Genomic DNA, 11,216 nt, shown 5'->3' on the forward strand with positions numbered 1-11,216 from the left:
CTTCGGTTCCTGCCACCCGCGTGGGAGACCCAGATGGAGATCCAGACTCCTGGCCTGGTCCAGCTCTGACTATTGCAGCCATTTGGGGAGTGAACCAGTGTATGGGGAGTGAATCAGTGTATGGAAGATTTCTCCCCACCCCCCTCTCTCTCTCTGCCTTTCAAATACATAAACAAACAAACAAACAAAAAAGATCAGGGTACACTTTCAAATGTCCTAACACTATGGAAATATTTCACTGTGGAACAAGCTGTCTGAGAACAAAACTCTCCTAGGTATCTCAGGAGGGGAAAGATAAAGCCGAAGAAAGCTGTGTGGAGTCGGTCGGTTTGCCTTGGTGTGCGTGCTGTTGCGGTGCACCTGCCGCCTCGGCGGCCGCCAGTCCTCTGCAGCGCAGTTCCCGTGTACGCCCGGAGGCAGTCTCGCGTCTCCAGCCAGGGCCTTCCTGCCTACTGGGAAAAGCTGCCATGGTGGCGACTCACAGCAGCCAAGAGACGCGTCCCATTTTGTCACTCATTTCTGTTTGAACCGTCCCTGGAAAGCTAAGCAGAGAACCGAGCAGGGGCTTGTACAACGGTGCCAATTGCAGCCGCACTTTTCTCTCCCTACTTGCCTTAAAGCAAAAGTTGCTCGTTTTAAAAGTGACCTAGAACTGAACTTGTGGTGACATTTAGAATTACACAAATTAGAAAAGGCACATGGTGCACTTCTGCCTGAATTGGAAGTATTTGCCTTTCTGTGTTTGCTCTAGCCAAGCGTGATGAGGGGGGAAGAGGCAGACGGCGCGGAGTTGGAAGAACGCACAGTCACTGGCCCAGAGGGCTGACCTTGGGCAAGCTGCTCAGCCTTCCATGGGTCTCAGCGTCTCGCTCTGTGAAATGGGAATAACACTGACCCCACAGACGTGCTCTGAGGCTTCAGTAAAATGAACCAGCTCAGTGCCTAGCATAAAAAGTAGAGGTTAGGGCCAGCGTTGTGATGCAGCTGGTTAAGAGACCACCCGCAATGCTGGCAGCCTCTCTCATGGCTGGTTCAAGTCCCACTGCTCCACTTCTGATCTTGCTCCCTGCTAATGTACCTGGGAAGGTAGTGGTAGATGGCCCACGTGCTTGGGCCTCTGTCACCCACATGGAAAACCCAGATGGAGTTCCAGCTCCTGGCTTCAGTATGGCCCAGGCCCTACCATTGCAGCCATTTGGGGAGTGAACCACTAAATGGAAAAATCTCTCTCTTTGTGTCTCTTTCTCTGTGACTCTGCCTCTCAAGTAAATAGATGCATGTTTTTAAAAAAAGGATACATCAAAAAGTTTGTGGAAAATGGAATTAAAAGATGTTTATTGTGGCGCAAAAGTTTTGAAATCCACGCATAATTTTTCCATGATTTGCATTTCCACAAACTTTTGGAAGACCTCTGATAGGAAAATTCCAAAATTTTTGTGCACCAAGATAAACTAGCCTTTTAACTTCATTTTCCATGAAACTTACAAAGTACTCTACATTCTATTTGGGGGAAGAGTTTTCTATCACTTTGCTGTTTCACTAAGAACAGCAACCCCATCTGCTAGAAGCTATGGACGTGGACATGAGGTTGAATTCCCCATGGAGTGCTGAGCGGGTGGAACCCTCCTGGCAGAGTTCTCAGGACACCTGCCAGAGCTCCTCTTTGTTTCCCAAGGGCCCTTCCTCTCCCGGTTCTCTTCCTGGGACTCCTGGTCCTGGGAGGCAGCTCCTCCTGAACGTGTTGCCTGCCTGTCTAAGGTACCGTGTACGTACATGCGTCCATTCCCCCGGCTGGCGTCTGTCCCAGTTAGGACAAAGGGCTCATCCATGACACCAGCAGAAAGCCGCCCCTCTGTGCACAGGGAGGGGTGGCGCAGGACGAATGGAACCCCAGGGGACTTCAGAACGCCGACTGAGAAAGGGAACTGAAACAGAAGTCTACCTGGGAGCTGAAAGCGCGAGAGATGCACCGCAGCTTTTGCGTAGTATTTGTCTGCCCTGGATATTTCCAAGGCTCCCTCCTGTGCCTATAGATTTCACAATTTTATACACCCAAAGAAACCTACTTTTTTAAATTCCATTTTACACACATTTTGGGAGTCTCTCATAAAATCTTTGAGAAGGAAAGCCTTGCAAAGGCTGGTGTTGCAGCTGGAAAGTTCTACATGCCTGCGCAATGCACCAGTGCCCCAGCCTATAAATGTCCCAGCCTTCCAGGAAGTGGGCTCTGCTCTCACCTGCGCCTGCCTACGTTCAGCCACCAGGTGGCAGCAGAGCCTGCATAGCCTGGAGGATGGTGAGGAGGACGGGTTTGACTCCCTGTCTGTGACTGTGCCTGGGGGGTGGGTTCCTCCATCTGTAAGTCAGCCCCGGGGTCCTTTTCTGAGAGTCAAAGGCTTTTTCTTGCACTACTGCTCAAAAGCAGTCTGGGATTGCTACTTCCTAAAACTTTGATTTATTTTAAAAATCAATGCCTAGGGGCTGGCACTGTGGCGTTGCAGGTAAAGTTGCCACCTGTGAAGCCAGCATCCCATATGGATGCCAGTTGGAGTTCCAGCTGCTCCACTTCTGATCCAGCTTCCTGCTGAGGGTCTGGGAAAACAGCAGAGGATGGCCCAACTGCTTGGACACCTGCATCCACGTGGGAGACCCAGAAGAAGCTCCTGGCTCTTGGCTTTGGATTGGCCCAGCTTGCAGACTGTTGCTGCCATTTGGGGAGTGAACCACCGATGGAAGACCTCTCTCTCTCTCTCTCTCTCTCTATCTATCTGTAACTCTGAATTCCAAAGATAAAATAGATCTTATTTAAAAAAAAAAAGTGGGCCGGCGCCGCGGCTCACTAGGCTAATCCTCTGCCTTGCGGCGCCGGCACACCGGGTTCTAGTCCCGGTCGGGGCACCAGATTCTGTCCCGGTTGCCCCTCTTCCAGGCCAGCTCTCTGCTGTGGCCAGGGAGTGCAGTGGAGGATGGCCCAAGTGCTTGGGCCCTGCACCCCATGGGAGACCAGGAGAAGCACCTGGCTCCTGCCATCGGATCAGCGCGGTGCGCCGGCTGCAGCGCGCCACCCGCGGCGGCCATTGGAGGGTGAACCAATTGGAGGGTGAACCAACGGCAAAGGAAGACCTTTCTCTCTCTCTCTCTCACTGCCCACTCTGCCTGTCAAAAAAATAAAAATAAAAAATAAAAATAAAAAAAAAGTGACTAATGATTTCAAAGCCAACACTTAACCTTGATTCAGTTATATCTCCTTCATTTTACTTCTTTCTTGTTTTGAGAAACAACTTATTTATTAATTTATTTACTTATTTGAAAGGCAAAGTTATATATAGAGAGACACATACATGCAGAGAGATCTTCCATCCTCTGGTTCACTCCCCCAAGTGGCTGCAATGGCCAGGGCTGGGCCAGGCTGAAGCCAGGATCCAGGAGCTCCATCCCAGGCTCCCACTTGGGTGGCAGGGGCCAAAGCACTTGGTCCACCTTGCATTGCCTTCCCAGGCACATTAGCAGGGAGCTGGATGGGAAGCGGAGGAGCTGGGACTCGAACCCACGCTCCAATATGGGATGCCAGCATCACAAGTGTCGGCTTAGCCTGCTGTGCCAATGCGCTGGCCCCTGGTTCTTTTTTTTCACTGATTTCTAAAAGAATACCAACGGCGTGTTAACACTTTGGAAAACACCCCTGCTTGTTGGTGGAGGATTACTTTTAAAAGTAGAAAATTGATTCCAGCAGGCTTTAGCAGAGCCTTTGTTAAACGCCTCTGAGTACATTGCATTACCTGCAGTCTCCTCTGTTTGACCCGGGGTGGGGGTGGGGGTGATGCTGGAGCCAATTCCTTCCCAGGCCGGTTCCAGAGGGATTCTGTCCAGCTCGGTGGACGCACTTGGCAGGTGCAAAGGCGAGACTTCAGCCAGGGCCCAGTGCTGTGGAGGCCAGGGGAGACTCGGCCGGCCAGGATGTCCCTGACCCTTCCGAGGGCTGGAAGTCCTCATGCAGGATCAGGCAATGCCTTGAGCTCTTTGGATAGTGTCTGGGCACCCAAGTTTGAGAGTAATTATGTCCACGGCCTCAGAAACACTCCCAACTTAAGTAACTAGGGAGCCACCCAATGATAACAGGAAGTTGGAATTTAACTAAGAACAGTACAATTTTATGAAAGACAAAAACCCATGGAATTTTGTCCAAATCTAACCTCCTCCTCCAGGAGAGAGACAGGAGGTTCATTGCCTCCGACAAAGGCTCGTGAGGAGAGCCACGGCCTTCAGTGCCTACAGAGCTCCGCGTCGCCTGCAAGCTAAGTGAGGGGCTGGCGCAGTGGCGAAGCGGGGTTGGCTGCTGCGTGGGACGCCAGCATCCAGCATCGCAGCGCCGATTCAAGTCCCAGCTGCTCTGCTTCAGATTCAGCTCCCTGCTGATGCGCCAGGGAAAGCAGCAGAAGACAGCTCAAGTCCATGGGCCCCTGCACCTGCATGGGAGACCTGAATGGAGCTCCTGGGTCTGTCCTGGCTTTGGGTCAGCCCAGCTCCAGCCATTGGGCCACCTGGGGAGTGAACCTGCAGGTGGAAGACCTCTCTCTCTCTCTTTCTGTCAATCAGCCTTTGAAATAAATAAACACATAAATCTTTTTTTAAACAAATACCTTATTCAGTGAGAAACTCCAGTAATCAAAGAAGACTCTGGATGTCTAAAGAAGCGTCTGTCTCTCACAGATCTTTCATGCTATCCCATGCTATTCCCTTCTGGACAAACACTGAGATTTTTTTCTAAACGTATATCTGACCTCTTACAAAAAACACGTTATTGGCTCCTGTTTCTGACAGCCTTCTGAAGTGAGTGGCTGTGGGCACAAGCCCTAGCGTCAGGGCTGGTGGGACGTGGTGGGTGGATCCGGGCGGTGCTGTATGTACAAAAGATGTCAAGCTGTCAAGCTGACGTCAGGACGGGGGCGTGCCAGTCACTGGTTTCTGCCTGCTGCCCACTCCTGTTGTATACACCTTCCCTAAGTGACGAAAGCATGTTTATTGTTTTTTAAGATTTATTTTATTTATTTGAGTTACAGAGAGAGGTAGAGACAGAGAGAGAGAGAGAGGTCCTCCATCCACTGGTTCACTTCCTAAAAGGCCTTAACAGTTGGAGCTGAGCTGATCCAAAGCCAGGAGCCAGGAGCCTCTTCTGGGTCTCCCACGTAGGTGCAGAGGCCCAAGGACCTGGACCATCCTTCGCTGCTTTCTCAGGCCACGGCAGAGAGCTGGATCAGAAGTGGAGCAGCTAGGACTCAAATCAACGTCTTTATGGGATGCCGGCGCTGCAGGCCAGGGCTTTAACCCGCTGTGCCCCCAAAGCCGTGTTTCAAAATCCCCAGTGTCTTTCCTACAGCAAGCTTGATCGAGCCCTGCAGGACAGGCTAAGCCTCCGGAGAGCGACCGAGGAATGAATCACAGACAAGCCTTTATCAAGCACTCGCTCTGCCTGCCAGACCTTCCCAAAACACCTACACGGACACTCGTCCCTCTGCGTGTGCAAGGGCTTGGGTCCAGGGCTCCCGAGGATACCAAACTCCACAGATGCCGAAGTCGCTTATATAAAATGGCACAGTATTTGCACCCAGCCTTCGCCATCCTCTAGACTGTGTCTCATGGCTAATGCCATGGAAGCGCTGTGAAAGTGGTTGTTAGACTGTATTGTTGAGGGGACAATGCGGAGCAGACAGTCTGTTCATGCTCAGGCCTGATGCATTTTTACGCCTGAATATTTCCCTTCTCAAGTTGGCTGAACCTGAGGACACAGGGGGCCCACTGTGCCGCTGCGTTCACCCACAGATGCTCAGCGCCACCTGCGGCAGGCGTTGTCCTACATTAGCTCCATCCCACAGGTGGGGAGGGAGGGGTGAGCTGCCCAAGGTCACTCGGCTGCTCCTGACCAGCCATTGGGAGAGGCGTCAGGGCTAGAGGGAGAGTCCCTTAGGCTCACCCAGGGCACTAGCTGCAGCTGCAGTGGGGCCAGCTGCCTCCTGGCTCCCACCTGCCCACCACGACTGTCCCTCCCCTCCCTGTCTTGGCCCCTGCCCCGGCTGGCGCCTCCTCATTTCTCATCCTGACCACGGCGATGCCTCTCTCCTCTCGTGTCCTTCCCTGCAGACTCCCCGGGCAGCCAGTCCATCCGTCATACTCGCTGCCACGGTGAACTTTCAGAAGCGCAGTCTGACTCTGGCCCTCCTGCTTATAAGCAACCGATGGTGCCCGCTCCCTTCGGGAGAGAGTGCGTGCTCCGGTGTCGCTGGCGCGCCCCGGATTTCATCCCTAGTATCATCTCCAGGGTTTTCTCCACCTTGCGGTCAGCACCCCTCCTGTCTCTCACAGCCCCCTCCGCTGTCCCCTCTGCCTGTTCCCCTTGGACAGGCCATCTGTCCACACCCCTCGGTCTCTCCTCCTCTGGTCTTTGGAATGCTCCGCAGTGGTCCACCAGATTGGCGTGCATCTGGGAAGCCATTTCCACAAAACCACCTCTTTCCGAGGTCTCTTCTGCCCGACCCGTCCCACCAGCTCACAGCTGGGAGACTGGACTCTACCCCCTTGTGTCGTCACCAAGTCCTGGGCAGTCTGTTCCAGTTCTGAAAACATGCTGTGCCTTGCCTTTTTTGTTTTGTTTATGGTTTATTTATTTCTTTGAAAGGGAGAGTTAAATATATATATATATATATATATATATATATATGTACATACATATATATATATATATATATTTTTTTTTCTATTTGCTGGTTCACTCTCCAAATGACTGCAATGGGCAGGGCTGGGCCAGGCCAAAGCCAGGAGCCAGGAGCCAGGAGCTTCTTCTGGGTCTCCCATGTGGGTGGCAGACACCCAAGCACTTGGGCCATTTTCTGCTGGCTGCTCAAGTGCATTAGCAGGGAGCTGGGTTAGAAGTGGAGCAGTGGGGACTCGAACCGGTGCCCATAGGGGATGCTGGTGTTGCAGGAGGTGGCTTTACGCGCTGCACAGCATTGGCCCCGTGGCCTTGCTTTTTCTCTACTGACGGGGCTCTCCCTGCTTGAGTTGGGGTGTCAGTTCTTACTCGCTGTTGGTCTCCACTGCCTGGCACACAGTGGGAGTTAATAAATGCACACATCTATTTCTTTATGTATCAGTGAATGTATTGGCTTTCCCCGTGGCAGCACTTCCCCTTCTAAAAGTTCCTGGGATTTCTGGAAATGACATTAAGAAATCCATGGGGCTGGTGCTGTAGGTTAATCCTCCACCTGTGGTGCCAGCATCCCATATAGGTGCCGGTTCTAGTCCTGGCTGTTCCTCTTCTGATCCAGCTCTCTGCTAATGGCCTGGGAAAGCAGTGGAAGATGGTCCAAGGACTTGGGCCCCTGCACCCATCTGGCTCCTGGCTTTGGATTGGCCCAGCTCCAGCAGTTGTAGCCATCTTAGGAGTGAACCTATGGATGGAAGACCTTTCTCTGTCTCTCCCTCTCACTGTCTGTAACTCTACCTCTCAAATAAATAAAAAATATTTATAAAGAAATCCCGATACCAGCAGCAGCACCCAGATAACTCAGCCTCCGCCAGAGTTGCCTGATGGAGTGATCTGTGCCTCCCAGCTAGGACTGTGGTTCCTGCTTCTTGGCACAATGTTGGGCGTGCACTACCTGTTTGCAACTGACTTGTTGATCCCGGTTGGCTGGGTAGTGGGGGATGGGATGCGAAAGATGGAGAAAACATGGTCCCAGCTACCGAGGGCCCGACATAAAAAGAGAGAGAGGACGGATCCCAGTTTCTAGGACTTGCCTCCCAAGTCTCCAGGGGGCTGGCACCCGTCCCCAAGATGCCTTCTGAATCGTGTGACCCTGAGGAAGGTCTTTCTTTACCACGTGATTTGTTGCAGTAAAACTAAGGCAGGGAGCTGGAAGCAGCGAAGGGCACTTTGCACGGAGACTGTAGCACTCCATCATGTTCAATAAAACGTCAGTGGGTACTTACGGTGTCGTTCTTCTCAAATGGCTTTATGCACCGCAGATAATTTTATTTCCTATTATATATATATATATATATATATATATATATATATGATTTGAGCGACACCATCCTGTTTTAAGAATGCAGTAAGAACACGTAAGTAAATCCGCGTCCCTGTTTGAGGAGACCTGAGCAGGAAACGGTGAGAGGCATGGCATTTAGGGTGGACTGGGGTGGGCTTTGTGTACCTGCCCTTGACCTGCCCCCCACCCGGGCCCCCAGGTGCAGGCGAGGGATCTTCCAAAAGTTCATGTAAAATGCTAATTATTTTTTAATTCCAATCTCCTGTAAATGTTTTTGAAGCACCTTCACAGAATCTACACCCTCTTCTTGCCTGTAAGAAAACCAAAGCTCAGACAGGCTAATTCACCTAAGGTCCCTGGCAGCCAGTAGATTTTTTTAAGGAATTTTTTTAAAGATTTATTTATTTATTTGAGAGATAGAGTTACAGAAAGAGGGAGGGCCAAAGAGAGGGAGGGAGGGATAGAAGGAGGGAGAGAAAGAGCGAGAGCGAGAGCGAGAGAGAGAGAGAGAGAGGGAGCACTTGTATCCATTAGTTCACTCCCCAAATGGACAAGCAGGCTGGACCTAAGCCTGGAGCTTCATCCGGGTCTCCCACATGGGTGCAGGGGCCCAACAACTGGGGCCATCTTCCATTGCTTTCCCAGGTGCATCACCAGGGAGCTGGATCAGAAATGGAACAACCAAGACTGGAACCAGAGCCCATATAGGATGCTGGCACTGCAGGTGTTAGCTTTACCCACTATAGCACAACGCTGGGCCCCGGTACAGCCAATATTGCAGAGTTGCGTCTACATTCATTATGCTACTTACAGATATTCAAATCGCAATTCATCCAAATGAAGCCACGGGTTGCATCCTTTAGAAAATTGTCAACCAGAAGATTTTGTTGGCAAATATCTATGACACATTTATTTTAAAAAATCTTATGCATTCACATGCATTTCAGTTTTAAGTGTGAAAAATATTTTAGCTGTTAGATTGCAAAAAAAAAAAAAAAAAAAAAAAAAAAAGATAGTATCCACATGAACATAGGCAGATTTACACTGGTATTTCCTTATAGTAACAGCAGGAGAAAACCTGGCCAGTGTTTTGGGATGGAGGGAAGTTGGCGATGTCTGTCTATTGGAATCATACAAGTCCTGTGACACACCGAGGCCTCCCAGGGGCTCCGTGAGCACAGAGACCCAGTGATGCAGTCATTAAGGGCAGAGGCCCAGGTTGCTGGAAACCTTCTTAGGAATATTTTCTATCCTGGGGCCAGTGCCGTGGTGCAGCAGGTAAAGCCACTGCCTGCAATGCCAGCATCCCATAGGAGTACCGGTTCGAGTCCTGGCTGCTCTGCGTCCAATCTGGTGCCCTGCTAATGTGCCTGGGAAAGCAGAGGAAGATGGCCCAAGGGCTTGGGCCCTTGGGAAGAAGAATTTTCCTGGGGGCAAATGTGCTGTTGCCTGCTTTAGCCCTGAAGCTGTAAAGGAGAGAGGTGAGGATGCTTTGTGATTCTGAGCTTAACACTAACCCAGTTCCCCAGCTCATCACACCATGCCTCACTGCTATGAAATTTGGATTATTTTTTAATCTTTGCTTCCCAGTTTTGTTTTTTCTGGTGCTGAATTGATGCAGAGCTCTGTGATGGTGGCCCCACGGCCCCTTCCCTCCAGGGGATAGAGCTCTGTTTTCTAAACACCTCCCCTAAAGTCCTCGTAGGGAGGGAGGGTGCGCCCAGGTGCTCACCCCGTCTGTCAGGGCCCCGCCGAGACTGACACTTCACAGGTGCCTGGGACCTGGGCCATGCCCTGGCAGAAGCTTCAGAGGCCCTCAGATCCCGAATCTGTTACTGGGCCCTGCAGCCAGGTCTGGGGTGGTTGGAGAATAAATGCATGACAATGAAGAGCCAGCTCTGACTGTGAAGCAAACAGAAAGCAAGGTGGCTGTAGGCTGTCACCAGGATCACCTACTGGGAAGCGCTGAGTCACCCCAGACCAAGGACAGAGAGGAGGCCCGCTGAGTGGCAGTGCCCCTCCCTGGTGCCTCGGAGAGCAGAGCTTGCCCTCAAAGAGAAAGATTCTGTGCATGGGAGCCAGCCTGTCAGGGTGAGCTATTTCACTCTCTACCCGGGATGCTTGTCATCATTTACAGGGGCTGCTCAGGACACCTCTCCCTCTCCCTTCCCCAACTGCTCACATCTTAACGGCCTTTCCAGAACTTTCCAGAGCATGAGTAAGCTACTCCTACTGGATCTGGGGATGATTGCAGGGGGTAGCACAGTGAGGAATGGCTCTGGTTCAGTTCTCATACAGATCTTCTGCATGAGGGGAGAGGCGGTCTCAGCCCGGTCCTGGCATGTCCTTAAGTCCTTCCTAGTTGCTTTCTCTCTATTCTCTGTTTTTAAAGTGCACACGTGGGGCTGGTTCTGTGGTGTAGTGGGTAAAGCCACCTCCTGCAATGCCAGCATCCCATATAGGCACAAGTGCGAGTCCTGGCTGCTCCACTTCCAATCCAGCTCCCTGCAAATGCGCTTGAGAAAAGCAGTGGGCCCCTGTGCCCACATGGGAGACCTGAAACAAGCCCCTGGCTCCTGGCTTTGGCCTGGCCCAGCCCCAGCCATTGAGGCCACATGGGGAGTGAACCATCAGATGGAAGACCTCTCTCTGTCTCTCTCTCTCTCTGTGTGTGTGTGTGTGTGTCTCCCTCTCTCTATGTAACTCTGACTTTTAAATAAATACATCTTTTAAAAAAAAGCATGAACATGCATCCCCAAGTGTTTTAGCAGGCAGATACCCAGCTAGAATCTAATAACATCATTTAAACATGTTTATTTGAGGTTGTATTTGCTTGAAGATCTTAGAGCAAGTAACACTGGTGTTCCACGTATGTTCGAGATGGGGCATTACAAAAAGTTCCTGGAGTGGTGGGCAGAGTGGCCAGGTAAGTGTCTGGCTTGGGGGTGTGTATGTGTGTGAGTGTGCATGTGTGATCTGTGTATGAGTACGCATGTGTGAGTGTGTGTATGTATCTATGAGTATTATGGGTGTGTGTGAGTGTGCATGTGTGTGTATGTGTGTCAGTGCGAGTATGTATTTGTGTGTACTTGTATGTATGTGCGTGTATATGGATGAGTATGTGTATCATTTTGCTTAGACAAATTAACTCTTCTGTGTGACACAGAACCA

General features: G+C 51.1%; 1 protein-coding gene across 1 annotated transcript in view; it reads left to right on the top strand.

Annotated features, from left to right (window-relative positions):
- The window catches only part of C1H2orf76 (chromosome 1 C2orf76 homolog), an 84,968-nt gene extending 74,082 nt beyond the window's left edge, over nucleotides 1-10,886 (top strand). Inside the window, exon 8 of the transcript XR_009865217.1 lies at nucleotides 10,868-10,886. The gene's annotated coding sequence lies outside the window, so the exon portion shown is untranslated. The remainder of the gene's footprint in view (nucleotides 1-10,867) is intronic.
- The last annotated feature ends 330 nt before the right edge of the window (nucleotides 10,887-11,216 follow it).

The sequence above is a fragment of the Lepus europaeus genome, chromosome 1 (assembly GCF_033115175.1).
Source record: "Lepus europaeus isolate LE1 chromosome 1, mLepTim1.pri, whole genome shotgun sequence".
NCBI lineage: Eukaryota > Metazoa > Chordata > Mammalia > Lagomorpha > Leporidae > Lepus > Lepus europaeus.